Source organism: Oncorhynchus keta, chromosome 1 (genome assembly GCF_023373465.1).
Source record: "Oncorhynchus keta strain PuntledgeMale-10-30-2019 chromosome 1, Oket_V2, whole genome shotgun sequence".
In the NCBI taxonomy this organism is placed as follows: Eukaryota; Metazoa; Chordata; class Actinopteri; order Salmoniformes; family Salmonidae; genus Oncorhynchus; species Oncorhynchus keta.
In genome coordinates this window covers 70617247-70636257 of record NC_068421.1, presented here as the reverse complement: position 1 = coordinate 70636257, position 19011 = coordinate 70617247, and the positions used below count along the sequence as shown (strand labels likewise).

General features: G+C 42.4%; 1 protein-coding gene and 1 long non-coding RNA gene across 9 annotated transcripts in view; both read left to right on the top strand.

Annotated features, from left to right (window-relative positions):
• The window catches only part of palld (palladin, cytoskeletal associated protein), a 108935-nt gene that overhangs the window by 26185 nt on the left and 63739 nt on the right, over positions 1 to 19011 (top strand). The window contains exon 1 of one of the 8 annotated variants that reach the window (XM_052459883.1): positions 3549 to 3717. The exons of the other annotated variants lie outside the window; for them this stretch is intronic. The gene's annotated coding sequence lies outside the window, so the exon portion shown is untranslated. Of the gene's footprint in view, positions 1 to 3548; positions 3718 to 19011 lie in introns of those variants that run through there. 8 annotated transcript variants of the gene reach the window in all.
• Positions 10718 to 11962, top strand: LOC127906802 (uncharacterized). The gene is made up of 4 exons (XR_008062884.1): positions 10718 to 10857; positions 11055 to 11548; positions 11598 to 11646; positions 11942 to 11962. It is a non-coding gene; the product is annotated as an uncharacterized LOC127906802 (long non-coding RNA).

The window sequence follows — 19011 nt, the reverse complement described above, 5'->3', positions numbered from 1 at the left end:
CACACACACACACACACACACACACACACACACACACACACACACACACACACACACACACACACACATCCACACACACACACACACACACACACACACACACACACACACACACACACACACACACACACACACACACACACACACACACACACACACACACACACACACACACACACACACACACACACACACACACACTCTATAGTATCAACCCCTCCTAGCAACAAGTACCATAAATAATTCCACCTGCTGCTTCGTCCCAGTGGCAGCCACTCAGACGGCGCCTCCATTGACACACACAGACCAAAATATCACTGGGCAATTCACCCAACGCTGTAAACCCCAAAACCTGAACCCCTGCTGAGCATTTCATTGAGTGAAAAACTACACCCTTTCATTCTGCATTTGATGTTAGCTCTTGTATCAGGCCTTGCCCCAGTGCACTAGAGAAACCTCAACCACTTTACTGTATGTTAACTGTACAGTCAGGATGGGCAAAAAATACTAAATACAATTACAAAATACCATAAAGATCAATGTATCAAAAATAAACTTCCAAATAACTTCTATTTAATACAGTGACTGTGATATGTTGTTGTTTATCTACCTTAGTTGAATGCACTGACTTGTAAGTCAGTCTTGATAAGTGTGTCTGTTAATGACCAAAATGTAAATGTATATGTGAAAATGAACATACCAAAATGAATTGCAAAGCACACTGGGTATTATTATTAGGGCTGAGTTCATTAGAATAATACTCAGTATGCTTTCTAATTGTTAATTTGTACATATACATTTACATTTAGATAATTTAGCTCTTATTACACCATAGTGCCATCAGACATCTGATACCATGTGGGGTGAAAGGGGGCCACAAAATGGTGAAAATACAAATTACAGCTCTTGAAAGTATCTTGTTACAAAATACATTAGTGTAGTTTAGCCCAGTGTAATGCAAAATACTCAGGAGTAATTGAAATATTTATTTTAAATTTTTAATACATTTGCAAAAATGTCTTAAAACCTATTTTCATTTTGTCATTATGGGGTATTGTGTGTAGATTGATGAGGAAAACAATTAATTTAATACATTTTAGAATAAGGCAGTAATGTAACAAAAGTTGGAAAAAGTCAAGGGGTCTGAATACTTTCAGAATGCACTGTACATATTTCACATACATGTAACAGAAATACTGCCCATCTCTGTGTACAGTAAGTGTTTGGAGTGTGAGGGCTGTAGCCAGTCTCAGGGCTGGGTGTGTGTGTTGTACAGGACATGATCAGGCAGGGTTCACAGCCATCTGTCCCTTACTGACCCAGTGATATTAGTTCCATCATAACTAATCAAATCAGATGTATTTATAAAGCCCTTCTTACATCAGCTGATATCTCAAAGTGATGTACAGAACCCCAGCCTAAAACCCCAAACAGCAAGCAATGTAGGCGTAGAAGCACGGTGGCCAGGAAAAACTCCCTAGAAAGGCCAAAACCTAGGAAGAAACCTATAGAGGAACCAGGCTATGAGGGGTGGCCAGTCCTCTTCTGGCTGTGCCGGGTGGAGATTATAACAGAACATGGCCAAGATGTTCAAATGTTCATAGATGACCAGCAGGGTCAAATAATAATAATCACAGTGGTTGTCGAGGGTGCAACAGGCCAGCACCTCAGGAGTAAATGTCAGTTGGCTTTCATAGCCGATCATTGAGAGTATCTCTTCCGCTCCTGCCTGTCTCTAGAGAGTTGAAACAGTAGGTCTGGGACAGGTAGCACATCCGGTGAACAGGTAAAGGTTTCATAGCCGCAGGCAGAACAGTTGAAACTGGAGCAGCAGCATGGCCAGGAGGACTGGGGACAGCAAGTAGTCATCAGGCCAGGTAGTCCAAAGGCATGGTCCTAGGGCTCAGGTCCTCCGAGAGAGAGGGAGAGAGAGAGAGAGAGAGAGAGAGAGAGAGAGAGAGAGAGAGAGAGAGAGAGAGAGAGAGAGAGAGAGAGAGAGAGAAAGAAAGAAAACAAGAGAAAGAGAGAGAGAATAAGAGAGAGAATAAGAGAGAGCATACTTATATTCACACAGGATACTGGATAAGACAGGAGAAATACTCCAGATATAACAAACTGACCCTAGGCCCCCGACACATAAACTACTGCAGCATAAATACTAGGGGCTAAGAAAGTAGGGGTCAGGAGACACTGTGGCACCATCTGACGATACCCCCAGACAGGGCCAAACAGGCAGGATATAACCCCACCTACAAAGCACAGCCCCCACACCGCTATAGGGATATCTTCAACCACCAACTTTCCATCCTGAGACAAGGCCGAGTATTTACATTACATTTAAGCCCACAAAGATCTTCACCTTATGACATCGTGGAACACAACAATAGTGCATCTAAATCTTTTAAGGGGGGCACCCAAAAGATCCCAACTAAGCTTTTTTAGAACAGGCCAAAGTGGACTATATAAGTGGCCTATTTCAATTTGGCACGCAAAACAAAATATCTGATGTCACATAGAACTGTAATTTTTCATTTCTCATAATTCTACCACAAACAGAATTAAGCCCCAACAGCCTCCTTTTCCTCAAGTCATCTGGCCCTGTGTCAGTCCTAGAACTGAGGGGTATTGTGGGGCTTTTATATGACCAGTAGACTGTGACCCAGCCTGCTAAACTTGTAAGCAGGATAAAAGCAGACAGAATACAGTATAGGAAACAAACTTGACAAAGAAGCCGCTAGGATAACATTTGGCCTCTGCTGCTTTGCTCATTAAACTTGTGCCACCCACAAATACAATCATCTGAGGTAAACATATTACAGCCACCATTGTTTCAACCCTCCTGGATATAATTTTTAAAGGATGCACCAGTACCATCCTGTTTCAGAATGTTTGTTTTATATTCACCAGTGTTATTGACCCAGAGAGAGTAATTGGAATGGATGGTGTGGAGTTGGGGTGTGTAACCCCCGTTGTGTCCCAGCCTGGGAGGCTCATGGCTAGAAGAGAGCCGGCTTTTGTCAAATGAATGTCAGACTTGACTTTTCATAGTGGGTTAGGAGAAGTTACGCAGCAGGTTAGAATAATTCATGTGTAAGGTTAGAATAATTAGATTAAGGTCAGGAAAAGGTTTAGGATTTGCAAAAATGCAAAAAAAGTAAACGTTTGATGTTAATTTGAAAAAGCTGGATCTCTTCTAACCATGACCACTCTGGACAAGGTGTCAGCGTCTCTCCTTCCCGCTTCCTCATTGGGTCCCTGGTCCAGCCACAGTGGGCTCTAATGGGGATGGATGTGTTATTTACTGATACTGACAGCAAGAGAGCAGGAGAACAAACGAGACAGTGATCAAAAGAGAGTTCAACTGGAGTCATTCCAAGAGATCAGAGTCCGACTCACGTGTCTCACAAGAATCTTTGTTGATTCAAAAAATCATACTGTCTCTCTCTTGCTCTGTCTCTCTCCATTTGTGTGGAATTTGGCAGCTCTTTCCCCTGCTCCCTCCCACTCTTCTCTCTCTGTGCCTCGTGTGTGTCTCAGTATTACTAGCGGTGGCAGAGTTGGTGAGTGTGTCAGTATTTCTGGCAGTGGCTTAGTGAGGGTCTCTCTCTCAGAAGTTAGAAACTTTCTATCAATCTTCAATCACTTAACTTGGAGATAAAGGAAATCAGAAGTGACATCATTCTGATATTCAATAACTTGGGAAGTACCTCAGCACAGGTAAGGAACTCTGAGCTTTGAACCTTGCTGTTGTTGTTGATGTAGCGTACTGTGGTTCTCAGTTTTAAGTTGACTTACTTGTTGGTGTCATTGTTTGGTGGATCTGTCATATTTTATTAACCTGTTAATGCATTTGCTTGGTTTAAATAGCTGTTTAATAAGGTGCTGGGGTGAGTGACTATCCCAGGGCTGGACTTTATTAATCAGATCAAATCAAGTTGTGGCTCCAGTGCCGATATGAGTGTGGGTCTCAAATTAAGCAATGTTGCAACCTGACGGTTATAATGTTGATTTGTGGTGTTTGATAGAGAGCTTTACTGGGTCATGGTATAAGTTATAGTGGCTTGAGAAATTATTCACCCCCCTTGGTATTTTTCCTATTTTGTTGCCTTACAACCTGGAGTTAAGATAGATTTTGGTGGGGTTTGTATCATTTGATTTACACAACATGCCTACCGCTTTGAAGATACAACATATTTGTTATTGTGAAACAAACAAGAAATAAGACAAAAAAAATCACAAAACTGGAGTGTGCATAACTATTCACCCCCCCAAAGTCAACTCTTTTTTTAGAGCCACCTTTTGCAGCAATTACAGCTGCAAGTCTCTTGGACTATGTCTCTATAAGATTGGTACATCTAGCCACTGGGATTTTTGCCCATTATTCAAGACAAAACAGCTCCAGCTCCTTCAAATTGGATGGGTTCCATTGGTGTACAGCAATCTTTAAGTCATACCATAGGTTCTCAATTGGATTGAGGTCTGGGCTTTGACTAGGCCATTCCAATACATTTCAATGTTTCCCCTTAAACCACTCGAGTGTTGCTTTAGCAGTATGCTTAGTGTCATTGTCCTGCTGGAAGGTGAACCCCCGTCCCAGTCTCAAATCTCTAGAAGACTGAAACAGGTTTCCCTCAAGAATTTCCATGTATTTAGCGCCATCCATCATTCCTTCAATTCTGACCAGTTTCCCAGTCCCTGCCGATGAAAAGCATCCGGGTGCATTCTTGGGGTGATGAGAGGTGTTGGGTTTGGGCCAGACATAGCACTTTCCTTGATGGCCAAAAGCTCAATTCTAGTCAGAGTACCTTCTTCCTTCCATAATTCAGAGTACCTTCTTCCATATGTTTGGGGAGTCTCCCACATGCCTTTTGGCAAACACCAAATGTGTTTGCTTTTTTTTTTCTTTAAGCAATGGCTTTTTTTGGCCACTCTTCCGTAAAGTCCAGCTCTATGGAGTGTATGGCTTAACATGGTCCTATGGACAGATACTCCAATCTCCACTGTGGAGCTTTGCATCTCCTTCAGGGTTATCTTTGGTATCTTTATTGCCTGTCTGGTTAATGCTCTCCTTGTCTGGTCTGAGAGTTTTGGTGGTTGGCCCTTTCTTGGCAGGTTAGTTGTGGTGCCATAGTCTTTCCATTTTTAAATAATGGATATAATGGTGCTCCGTGGGTTGTTCAAAGTTTCTGATATGTTTTTCTAACCCAACCCTGATCTGTACTTCTCCACAACTTTGTCCCTGACCTGTTTGGAGAGCTCCTTGGTCTTCATGGTGCCGCTTGATTGGTGGTGCCCCTTGCTTAATGAAGTTGCAGACTCTGGGGCCTTTCAGAACAGAACATATACTGAGATCATGTGACAGATCATGTGACACTTAGATTGCACACTGGTGGACGTTATTTAACTAATTATGTGACTTCTGAAGGTATTTGGTTGCACATGATCTTATTTAAGGATTCGTAGCAAAGGGGGTGAATACATATGCACGCAACATTTTTCCGTTGTTGATTTTATTTTATTTTTTTGAAAAAACTTTTTTTTTTCATTTCACTTCACCAATTTGGACTATTTTGTGAATGTCCATTACATGAAATCCAAATAAAAATCCATTGAAATTACAGGTTGTAACGCAACAACATATGAAAAACACCAAGAGGGATGAATACTTTGGCAAGGCACTGTATTTTGATGCTGAACATGGTTTCCTTCAGTGTTGGGCCACTCATTAACAAAAAAGCTAAGTTTGTTTGTATTTCACCACCTCAGGGTAACCCTGGCCCCTTGCCTTTCAGACTATTTCCCTACCCTTATCACACTATTTTCCTACCCTTATCACACTATTTTCCTATCCTTTTACATGGCTCTATATCAGTTTATTTTATATCAGCTTATTTTATTGTGTGTGTATGTGTGTATGTGTCTGTGCGTGTACTCATGCTCATTCATCATTTACAGCTCAGCTGCTGCAAATGCGTCTGTCACTGTCTCCATGGAGCTTCGTTCCCTTTCTCTCTCACTCTACAGTATCTTCTCCGGCTGTCCTCTGTTCAGAATACTCCCTCTGAACCCTGGCCCATGACCCCTAACCCTGTCTCATAGAAATGGCGACTCCAGTATCAAATAGCATTTACCATTATTTCCCTCCCTTTTAGTGTACACACACACACACACACACACACACACACACACACACACACACACACACACACACACACACACACACACACACACACACACACACACACACACACACACACACACACACACACCCTAACTTCAGATATCTGATGCCATGCAAGACTTTCCATATTTCCTGTTGACACTATTCCTCCCCCAGAGAGAGAAAACAGATTGAGAAATAGGATCTAAGACAGGACCTTCCTTTGCTGCTGTCTGCCAGTTTGGTTTCCCAGATTATCAACATACAGTACATTTGAAAAGTGTTCAGACCCTTAGTTCCTTTTTATGTCTCTATTTTGGTTTGAGTTGGAGTGGGCATTCTATGTTTTTCATTCTATGTTTTTCATTTCTATGTTTTGTTCTGTGTGTTATATTTCTATGTGTTTGGCCTGGTATGGTTCCCAATCAGAGGCAGCTGCCAATTGTTGTCTCTGATTTAGAACCATACCTAGGTAGCCTGTTCCCACCTGTGTTTGTGGGTAGTTGCTTTCTGTTTCGTGTCGTTCACTCTCTTTGTTGGTTTTTGAAATTCAGTGTTCAGTTTATTTAATTAAATTTACTATGAACACTTACCACGCTGCTTGTTGGTCCGATGATTCCTATTCCTCATCATCAGACGAAGAGGAGAGCCATTACAGACCCCTTGACTTTTTCCACATTTTATTACAGCCTTATTCTAAAATGTATATATTTTTTCTCATCAATCTACACACAATACCCTTAATTACAAAGCAAATATATTAACAATACAAAAAATAAATAACTTATTTAAATACAGTTGAAGTCAGAAGTTTGCATACTCCTTAGCCAAATACATTTAAACTCCGTTTTCACAATTCCTGACATTCTTAGGTCAGCTAGGATCACCACTTTATTTTAAGAATGTGAAATGTCAGAATAATAGTAGAGAGAATTATTTATTTCAGCTTTTATTTCTTTCATCACATTTCCAGTGGGTCAGAAGTTTTCACACACTCAATTAGTAATTGGTAGCATTGCCTTCAAATTGTTTAACTTGGGTCAAACGTTTCAGGTAGCCTTCCACAAGCTTCCCACAATAAATTGAGTGAATTTTGGCCCATTCCTCTTGACAGAGCTGGTGTAACGGAGTCAGGTTTGTTGGCCTCGCACACACTTTTTCACATTTTTTCAGTTCTGCCCACAAATTTTCTATGGGATTGAGGTCAGGGCTTTGTGATGGCCACTCCAATATCTTGACTTTGTTGTCCTTAAGCCGTATTGCCACAACTTTGGAAGTATGCTTGGGGTCATTGTCCATTTGGAAGACCCATTTGTGACCAAGCTTTAACTTCCTGACTGATGTCTTGAGATGTTGCTTCAAAATATCCACATCATTTTCTTTCCTCGTGATGCCATCTATTTTGTGAAGTGCACCAGTCCCTCCTGCAGCAAAGCACCCCCACAACATGACGCTGCCACCCCCGTGCTTCACGGTTGGGATGGTGTTCTTCGGCTTGCAAGCCTCCCCTCCAAACATAACGATGGTCATTATGGCCAAACAGTTCTATTTTTGTTTCATCAGATCAGACGACATTTCTCCAAAAAGTACGATCTTTGTCGCCATGTGTGGTTGCAAACCGTAGTCTGGCTTTTTTTATGACGGTTTTGGAGCAGTGGCTTCTTCCTTGTTGAGCGGCCTTTCAGGTTATGTCGATATAGGACTCGTTTTTACTGTGGATATAGACACTTTTGTACCTGTTACCTTCTGCATCTTCACAAGGTCCTTTGCTGTTGTTCTGGGATTGATTTCCATACAAACCTGGCACCATCCCTACGGGGAAGCATGGTGGTGGCAGCATCATGCTGTGGAGATGTTTTTCAGCGGAAGGGACTGGGAGACTAGTCAGGATTGAGGGAAAGATGAATGGAGCAAAGGACAGCGAGATCCTTGATGAACACCTGCACCAGAGAGCTCAGCTCCTCAGACTGGGGCGAAGGTTAACCTTCCAACAGGATAACAACCCTAAGCACATAGCCAAGACAACGCCGGAGTGGCTTCGGGTCAAGTCTTTGAATGTCCTTGTGTGGCCCAGCCAGAGCCCAGCCTTGAACCCGATCGAACATCTCTGGAGAGACCTGAAAATAGATGTGCAGCAACGCCCTCCATCCAACCTGTCAGAGCTTGAGAGGATCTGCAGAGAACAATGGGAGAAACTTCCAAAATACAGATGTGCCAAGCTTGTAGCGTCATACCCAAGAAGACTTAAGACTGTAAATGCTGCCAAAGGTGCTTCAATATAGTACTGAGTAATGGGTCTGAATACTTACACTACTGGCTAATTGATGATTAGCTAATTGATGATTAGAAAATCATTTTGCAATTATGTTAGCACAGCTGAAAACTGTTGTCCTGATTAAAGAAGCAATGAAACTGGCCTTCTTTAGACTAGTTGAGTATCTGGAGCAGCAGCATTTGTGAGTTCCATTGCAGCCTCAAAATGGCCAGAAACAACGAACTTCCATCTGAAACTCGTCAGTCTATTCTTGTTCTGAGAAATGAAGGCTAGTCCATGCGAGAAATTGCCAAGAAACTGAAGATCTTGTACAACGCTGTGTTCTACCTTCACAGAGCAGCGCAAACTGTCTCTAACCAGAATAGAAGGAGGAGTGGGAGGCCGCTGTGCACAACTGAGAAAGAGGACAAGTACATTAGAGTGTCTAGTTTGAGAAACAGACGCCTCACAAGTCCTCAACTGGCAGCTTCATTAAATAGTACCCGCAAAACACCAGTCTCAATGTCAACAGTGAAGAGGCGACTCCGGGATGCTGACCTAGGCAGAGTTGCAAAGAAAAAGCCATATCTCAGACTGACCAATAAAAATAAAATATTTGGAGGGGCAAAAGAACTGGACAACGGATGATTGGAAAAAAGTGCTATGTGCAGACGAATCTAAGTTTGATGTGTTCGTATCACGGAGAAGAACATTCATGAGACATAGAAAAAAATGAAAAGATGGAGTGCTTGACGCCATCTGTCAAGCATAGAGGAGGCAATGTGATGGTCTGGGGGTGCTTTAGTGGTGGTAAAGTGGGAGATTTGTACAAGGTAATAGGGATCTTGAAGAAGGAAGGCTATAACTTCATTTTGCAACGCCATGCCATACCCTGTGGACGGCGCGGAATTGGAGCCAATTTCCTCCTACAACAGGACAATGACCCAAAGCACAGCTCCAAACTATGTAAGAACTATTTAGGGAAGAAGCAGTCAGCTGGTTTTCTGTCTATAATGGAGTGGCCAGCACAGTCACCGGATCTCAACCCTGTTGAGCTGTTGTGGGAGCAGCTTGACCGTATGGTACGTAAGAAGTGCCCATCAAGCCAATCCAACTTGTGGGAGGTGCTTCAGGAAGCATGGGGTGAAATCTCTTCAGATTACCTCAGCAAATTAACAACTAGAATGCCAAAGGTCTGCAAGGCTGTAATTGCTACAAATGGATCATTCTTTGACGAAAGCAACGTTTGAAAGACACAATTATTATTTCAATTAAAAAGCATTATTTATAACCATGTCAACTTCACTATATTTCCTATTAATTTTGCAACTTATTTAATTTATGTTTTCATTGAAAACAAGGACATTTCTAAGTGACCCCAAACTTTTGAATGGTGGTCTATGTACATATGATATTTCCGTTTTATTTTTTATAAATTTGCAAACATTTGTAAAAACATGTTTTTGGTTTGTCATTATGGGGTATTGTGTGTAGATTGATGAGGTAATTAAAAAACTTTTTTTCTCGAATAAGGCTGTAACGTAGCAAAATGTGGAAAAGGTCAAGTGGTCTGAATATTTTCCGAATGCACTGTATGGGTGAGATTAGTCTGTAGACCATTAGTGCCCCTTTTTCTAATCAGTTTTCAGATAAACGTATGTTTCTGAGTGTCTGCATATTTTGTATATATAAAAAATATATATATATTTCACCTGTATTTTTGACAGGGAGTCAATGCTAAGACCAGTCGAGCCCTGTTTAGCATAAACTGACAAATCACAATGAAATAAACATATTAAACTACACATTCATATACACATTAAAATACATGTAATTATACACAACAATACACAGAAAGCAAAACACAATCATAAAAAACAGACATATTCTTCAGTAAAAAGGTCCCAAACAACAATAATGGAATAATGCAACCTGTTTTATTTCCAACAATGAATGTGTTGAATCATTATGTTGTCGTTACTTTAACAGGTGCGTAGGTAACTGCAGAGGATGAGCTCATTTGTCGTTACTTTAACAGGTGTGTAGGTAACTGCAGAGGATGAGCTCATTTGTCGTTACTTTAACAGGTGCGTAGGTAACTGCAGTAGGATGAGCTCATTTGTCGTTACTTTAACAGGTGCGTAGGTAACTGCAGTAGGATGAGCTCATTTGTTGTTACTTTAACAGGTGCGTAGGTAACTGCAGAGGATGAGCTCATTTGTTGTTACTTTAACAGGTGTGTAGGTAACTGCAGTAGGATGAGCTCATTTGTTGTTACTTTAACAGGTGCGTAGGTAACTGCAGAGGATGATCTCATTTGTCGTTACTTTAACAGGTGTGTAGGTAACTGCAGTAGGATGAGCTCATTTGTTGTTACTTTAACAGGTGCGTAGGTAACTGCAGTAGGATGAGCTCATTTGTTGTTACTTTAACAGGTGCGTAGGTAACTGCAGAGGATGAGCTCATTTGTCGTTACTTTAACAGGTGTGTAGGTAACTGCAGTAGGATGAGCTCATTTGTTGTTACTTTAACAGGTGTGTAGGTAACTGCAGAGGATGAGCTCATTTGTCGTTACTTTAACAGGTGCGTAGGTAACTGCAGAGGATGAGCTCATTTGTCGTTACTTTAACAGGTGCGTAGGTAACTGCAGAGGATGAGCTCATTTGTTGTTACTTTAACAGGTGTGTAGGTAACTGCAGTAGGATGAGCTCATTTGTTGTTACTTTAACAGGTGCGTAGGTAACTGCAGAGGATGAGCTCATTTGTCGTTACTTTAACAGGTGTGTAGGTAACTGCAGTAGGATGAGCTCATTTGTTGTTACTTTAACAGGTGCGTAGGTAACTGCAGTAGGATGAGCTCATTTGTTGTTACTTTAACAGGTGCGTAGGTAACTGCAGAGGATGAGCTCATTTGTCGTTACTTTAACAGGTGTGTAGGTAACTGCAGTAGGATGAGCTCATTTGTTGTTACTTTAACAGGTGTGTAGGTAACTGCAGAGGATGAGCTCATTTGTCGTTACTTTAACAGGTGCGTAGGTAACTGCAGAGGATGAGCTCATTTGTCGTTACTTTAACAGGTGCGTAGGTAACTGCAGAGGATGAGCTCATTTGTCGTTACTTTAACAGGTGTGTAGGTAACTGCAGAGGATGAGCTCATTTGTCTTTACTTTAACAGGTGCGTAGGTAACTGCAGAGGATGAGCTCATTTGTCGTTACTTTAACAGGTACGTAGGTAACTGCAGAGGATGAGCTCATTTGTCGTTACTTTAACAGGTGCGTAGGTAACTGCAGAGGATGAGCTCATTTGTCGTTACTTTAACAGGTGCGTAGGTAACTGCAGAGGATGAGCTCATTTGTCGTTACTTTAACAGGTGCGTAGGTAACTGCAGAGGATGAGCTCATTTGTCGTTACTTTAACAGGTGCGTAGGTAACTGCAGTAGGATGAGCTCATTTGTCGTTACTTTAACAGGTGCGTAGGTAACTGCAGAGGATGAGCTCATTTGTCGTTACTTTAACAGGTGCGTAGGTAACTGCAGTAGGATGAGCTCATTTGTCGTTACTTTAACAGGTGCGTAGGTAACTGCAGTAGGATGAGCTCATTTGTCGTTACTTTAACAGGTGCGTAGGTAACTGCAGAGGATGAGCTCATTTGTCGTTACTTTAACAGGTGCGTAGGTAACTGCAGAGGATGAGCTCATTTGTCGTTACTTTAACAGGTGCGTAGGTAACTGCAGTAGGATGAGCTCATTTGTCGTTACTTTAACAGGTGCGTAGGTAACTGCAGAGGATTAGCTCATTTGTCGTTACTTTAACAGGTGCGTAGGTAACTGCAGAGGATGAGCTCATTTGTCGTTACTTTAACAGGTGTGTAGGTAACTGCAGAGGATGAGCTCATTTGTTGTTACTTTAACAGGTGTGTAGGTAACTGCAGTAGGATGAGCTCATTTGTCGTTACTTTAACAGGTGCGTAGGTAACTGCAGAGGATGAGCTCATTTGTCGTTACTTTAACAGGTGCGTAGGTAACTGCAGAGGATGAGCTCATTTGTCGTTACTTTAACAGGTGCGTAGGTAACTGCAGAGGATGAGCTCATTTGTCGTTACTTTAACAGGTGCGTAGGTAACTGCAGTAGGATGAGCTCATTTGTCGTTACTTTAACAGGTGCGTAGGTAACTGCAGAGGATGAGCTCATTTGTCGTTACTTTAACAGGTGCGTAGGTAACTGCAGAGGATGAGCTCATTTGTCGTTACTTTAACAGGTGCGTAGGTAACTGCAGAGGATGAGCTCATTTGTCGTTACTTTAACAGGTGCGTAGGTAACTGCAGAGGATGAGCTCATTTGTCGTTACTTTAACAGGTGCGTAGGTAACTGCAGAGGATGAGCTCATTTGTCGTTACTTTAACAGGTGCGTAGGTAACTGCAGAGGATGAGCTCATTTGTCGTTACTTTAACAGGTGCGTAGGTAGAGGATGAGCTCATTTGTCGTTACTGCAGAGGATGAGCTCATTTGTCGTTACTTTAACAGGTGTGTAGGTAACTGCAGAGGATGAGCTCATTTGTCGTTACTTTAACAGGTGTGTAGGTAACTGCAGTAGGATGAGCTCATTTGTCGTTACTTTAACAGGTGTGTAGGTAACTGCAGAGGATGAGCTCATTTGTCGTTACTTTAACAGGTGTGTAGGTAACTGCAGAGGATGAGCTCATTTGTCGTTACTTTAACAGGTGTGTAGGTAACTGCAGTAGGATGAGCTCATTTGTCGTTACTTTAACAGGTGTGTAGGTAACTGCAGTAGGATGAGCTCATTTGTCGTTACTTTAACAGGTGTGTAGGTAACTGCAGAGGATGAGCTCATTTGTCGTTACTTTAACAGGTGTGTAGGTAACTGCAGTAGGATGAGCTCATTTGTCGTTACTTTAACAGGTGCGTAGGTAACTGCAGAGGATGAGCTCATTTGTCGTTACTTTAACAGGTGCTGCAGAGGATGAGGTAAACTGTGTAGGTACAGAGGATGAGCTCATTTGTCGTTACTTTAACAGGTGCGTAGGTAACTGCAGAGGATGAGCTCATTTGTCGTTACTTTAACAGGTGCGTAGGTAACTGCAGAGGATGAGCTCATTTGTCGTTACTTTAACAGGTGCGTAGGTAACTGCAGAGGATGAGCTCATTTGTCGTTACTTTAACAGGTGCGTAGGTAACTGCAGAGGATGAGCTCATTTGTCGTTACTTTAACAGGTGCGTAGGTAACTGCAGAGGATGAGCTCATTTGTCGTTACTTTAACAGGTGCGTAGGTAACTGCAAAGGATGAGCTCATATGTGTTTAGTGTTGAGACCCCATCATATGTGTACCCACTGTTCCAAAGCCTTTAAGTGTCATTGTGCTTTCAGATCTATTTACAGTGATGTTTGCATAGGTTCTATAAAGTTCCTAAAGCCCAAGAGCCCTAGATTTTGCATGGCATTTCACAGTCGGGTGACTGTGTATTGGTTTTTAATGAGAAGATTGATATACTGCTCCCCAACTGGTGTGTCTGTATTAGTGAAATAGTTTCCTTATGTCTGTGAGTGTAGGTGGGTCTGTGAGTGTAGGTGGGTCTGTGAGTGTAGGTGGGTCTGTGAGTGTAGTTCGGTCTGTGATTGTTGGATGGGTCCGCGAATGTGGGTAGGTCTGCAAGTGTTGGTGGGTCTGCGAGTGCAGGTGGGTCTGCGAGTATAGTCGGGTCTGCGAGTGTGCATGCATATTGTACTGTATGTGTGTGTTTGGAGAGTTGAGAACTTTACAGACTGTGGTCTTGGCCTGTCTTTGAAACTCTTCCAAGGGCATTACTGAATAATTTTTTATATAAAAAATGTTGGTCTAAAATTCACTGTTGGCTGGTTTTATTTCAACTTCATGGTGCAGTTTGTAATTATGAATAAAGACGTAAGTGTTGCTCCTTAACTCTAGTCCAGTTTTTTTCTTTGCTTGATTCCTGTGGTCACCATTTGAGGAGAGACTGAGCATTATGCATGCCGTACATACTCTATCCTCATATACACTTTTGGGTGGTGGGTGTGTGTTCTGGTCTCTAACCCTCTGTTCCACTGTCCTGATGGAATCCATTCAAGGGCATCTCTATCCCTCTCCCTCTCCCCAAATGACGTTGTATTGTTCTGTGATTTCAAGTCTGAATCAGCCATTTACGAAACCTAACACACTCTCTCTCTCTCTGCTCTTATGGCTCTTTGGTCTTGTGGTGAAACTGAGCTTCGCTCTGTAAATCTTTCCATCAACAGCAGCGATTAACGACCGGGTCAGATGAGGTGACTGTGGCCCTCGGCACGCACCAGAGAGGGCCAAGGATAGTTTTGTGGATGGTTTTATCTCATCCTTCACAATTCAACTTTTTGTCATGGCTTGCAATTTTTATCATTTTTGGTGGTTCAGCCTTTGGGTTTACATCGATGTGTTGTGTAACAGATACTCAGAGGACCAGATAGCCCAAAATCCCTATTTTACACCTTAATGAGGCACATTCACAATAACCAGCTCTCCTACTCCCCACTCTGATAAATCCAACTGTAGGATACTGTACAGAACTCAGCTCACCTCAGGTTTATTTGTAAAGCTGGTAGGAGCAGCTGTTCTGATGGACGGAGGGGTGAGGTCAAGGTTCTGATAAAGTAGGGTTAGTGCATGTGTGTGGGGGGGAGGGTTGTGGGGGATGTCTGGAAGTCGTCTGGCTTGGGTCCTAGAGGTGGGAGAGGAAAGGAGAGAAGGAACAGTGAGAAGGAACAGTGAGAAGGAACAGGGAGAACAGTAAGAAGGAACAAACAGTGAGAAGGAACAGTAAGAAGGAACAAACAGTGAGAAGGAACAGTGAGAAGGAGCAGTGAGAAGGAACAGTAAGAAGGAGCAGTGAGAAGGAACAGTGAGAAGGAACAAACAGTGAGAAGGAACAGTGAGAAGGAACAAACAGTGAGAAGGAACAGTGAGAAGGAGCAGTGAGAAGGAACAGTAAGAAGGAGCAGTGAGAAGGAACAGTGAGAAGGAACAAACAGTGAGAAGGAACAGTGAGAAGGAGCAGTGAGAAGGAACAGTAAGAAGGAGCAGTGAGAAGGAACAGTAAGAAGGAGCAGTGAGAAGGAACAGTAAGAAGGAACAAACAGTGAGAAGGAACAGTGAGAAGGAACAAACAGTGAGAAGGAACAGTGAGAAGGAACAAACAGTGAGAAGGAACAGCGAGAAGGAGCAGTGAGAAGGAACAGTAAGAAGGAGCAGTGAGAAGGAACAGTGAGAAGGAACAAACAGTGAGAAGGAACAGTGAGAAGGAACAGTGAGAAGGAACAGTAAGAAGGAACAAACAGTGAGAAGGAACAGTGAGAAGGAACAAACAGTGAGAAGGAACAGTGAGAAGGAGCAGTGAGAAGGAACAGTAAGAAGGAGCAGTGAGAAGGAACAGTGAGAAGGAACAAACAGTGAGAAGGAACAGTGAGAAGGAGCAGTGAGAAGGAACAGTAAGAAGGAGCAGTGAGAAGGAACAGTAAGAAGGAACAAACAGTGAGAAGGAACAGTGAGAAGGAACAGTAAGAAGGAACAAACAGTGAGAAGGAACAGTGAGAAGGAACAGTGAGAAGGAGCAGTGAGAAGGAACAGTAAGAAGGAACAAACAGTGAGAATGAACAAACAGTGAGAAGGAACAGTGAGAAGGAACAGTGAGAAGAAACAGTGAGAAGGAACAGTGAGAAGGAACAGTGAGAACAGTAAGAAGGAACAAACAGTGAGAAGGAACGAACAGTGAGAAGGAACAGGGAGAACAGTAAGAAGGAACAGTAAGAAGGAACAGGGAGAACAGTAAGAAGGAACAAACAGTGAGAAGGAACAGTAAGAAGGAACAGGGAGAACAGTAAGAAGGAACAAACAGTGAGAACAGTAAGAAGGAACAAACAGTGAGAAGGAACAGTGAGAACAGTAAGAAGGAACAAACAGTGAGAAGGAACAGTAAGAAGGAACAAACAGTGAGAAGGAACAGTGAGAAGGAACAGTAAGAAGGAACAGTAAGAAGGAACAGTGAGAACAGTAAGAAGGAACAGCAAGAAGGAACAGCAAGAAGGAACAGCAAGAAGGAACAGGGAGAACAGTAAGAAGGAACAGTGAGAAGGAACAGTGAGAACAGTAAGAAGGAACAGTAAGAAGGAACAGGGAGAACAGTAAGAAGGAACAAACAGTGAGAAGGAACAGTAAGAAGGAACAAACAGTGAGAAGGAACAGCGAGAACAGTAAGAAGGAACAAACAGTGAGAAGGAACAGTAAGAAGGAACAAACAGTGAGAAGGAACAGTAAGAAGGAACAAACAGTGAGAATGAACAGTGAGAAGGAACAGTAAGAAGGAACAAACAGTGAGAATGAACAGTGAGAATGAACAGTGAGAATGAACAGTGAGAATGAACAGTGAGAATGAACAGTAAGAAGGAACAAACAGTGAGAATGAACAGTAAGAAGGAACAAACAGTGAGAAGGAACAGCGAGAACAGTAAGAAGGAACAAACAGTGAGAAGGAACAGTAAGAAGGAACAAACAGTGAGAAGGAACAGTAAGAAGGAACAAACAGTAAGAAGGAACAGTAAGAAGGAACAATCAGAAGGAACAAACAATGAGAAGGAGCAGTAAGAAGGAACAGTGAGAACAGTAAGAAGGAACAGTAAGAAAGAACAGTGAGAACAGTAAGAAGGAACAAACAGTAAGAAGGAACAGTAAGAAGGAACAGTGAGAACAGTAAGAAGGAACAGTAAGAAAGAACAGTGAGAACAGTAAGAAGGAACAAACAGTAAGAAGGAACAGTGAGAACAGTAATAAAAAACTGTGAGAACAGTAAGAAGGAACAAACTGTGAGAAGGAACAGTAAGAAGGAACAGTAAGAAGGAACAGTGAGAACAGTAAGAAGGAACAGTAAGAAGGAACAGTGAGAACAGTAAGAAGGAACAAACAGTAAGAAGGAACAGTAAGAAGGAACAGTGAGAACAGTAAGAAGGAACAGTAAGAAAGAACAGTGAGAACAGTAAGAAGGAACAAACAGTAAGAAGGAACAGTGAGAACAGTAATAAAAAACTGTGAGAACAGTAAGAAGGAACAAACTGTGAGAAGGAACAGTAAGAAGGAACAGTAAGAAGGAACAGTGAGAACAGTAAGAAGGAACAAACAGTGAGAAGGAACAGTAAGAAGGAACAGTGAGAACAGTAAGAAGGAACAGTAAGAAAGAACAGTGAGAACAGTAAGAAGGAACAAACAGTAAGAAGGAACAGTGAGAACAGTAAGAAGGAACAAACAGTGAGAAGGAACAGTAAGAAGGAACAAACAGTGAGAAGGAACAGTGAGAACAGTAAGAAGGAACAAACAGTGAGAAGGAACAGTAAGAAGGAACAGTGAGAACAGTAAGAAGGAACAGTAAGAAAGAACAGTGAGGACAGTAAGAAGGAACAAACAGTAAGAAGGAACAGTGAGAACAGTAATAAAAAACAGTGAGAACAGTAAGAAGGAACAGTGAGATGGAACAGTGAGAACAGGGAGAAGGAACAGTGAGAACAATGAGAAGGAACAGTGAGAACAGTAAGAAGGAACAGTGAGAACCTTCGAGAAGGTTATACCTTCCGGTAACCTGCCTCACCCAATGTGATACGGAATCGCTATTATTTTCAAGAACACATTCAAGAACCTCCAGAAGCTAACCAGCGAACTAGCTACAAGCTATTTAGTCATTGTTAGCCACTGCTAGCGACTTTCACCTTCTGCACAGCCAGCCAGTTTTTTTAACCTGGATAATACTTGCCAGTCTAGCTTCCCTGTCCCATCCACCGCTGCCCCCTGGACACTGATCACTTGGCTACATAGCTGATGCATGCTGGACTGTCCATTAATCACGGTACTCCATTCTGCTTGTTTATGTTTTATCTGTCGGCCCCAGCCGCACTCAGGCTCTGTGTGTAGTTAATCCGACCCTCTCTGCCTAGTCAACACCATTTTACCTGCTGTTGTTGTGCTAGCTGATTAGCTGTTGTTGTCTCACCTACTGTTTCAGCTAGCTCTCCCAATTCAACACCTGTGATTACTGTATGACTCGCTGTATGTCTCTCTCAAATGTCAATATGCCTTGTATACTGTTGTTCAGGTTAGTTATCATTGTTTTAGTTTACAATGGAGCCCCTAGTTCCACTCTTCATACCCCTGATACCTCCTTTGTCCCACCTCCAACACATGTGGTGACCTCACCCATTACAACCAGCATGTCCAGAGATACAACCTCTCTTATCATCACCCACTGCCTGGGCTTACCTCCGCTGTACCCGCACCCCACCATACCCCTGTCTGCGCATTATGCCCTGAATATATCCTACCATGCCCAGAAATCTGCTCCTTTTATTCTTTGTCCCCAACGCTCTAGACGACCAGTTTTGATAGCCTTTAGCCGCACCCTCATACTACTCCTCCTCTATTCCGCGGGTGATGTAGAGGTAAACCCAGGCCCTGCATGTCTCCAGGCACCCTCGTTTGTTGACTTCTGTGATCGAAAAAGCCTTGGTTTCATGCATGTCAACATCAGAAGCCTCCTCCCTACGTTTG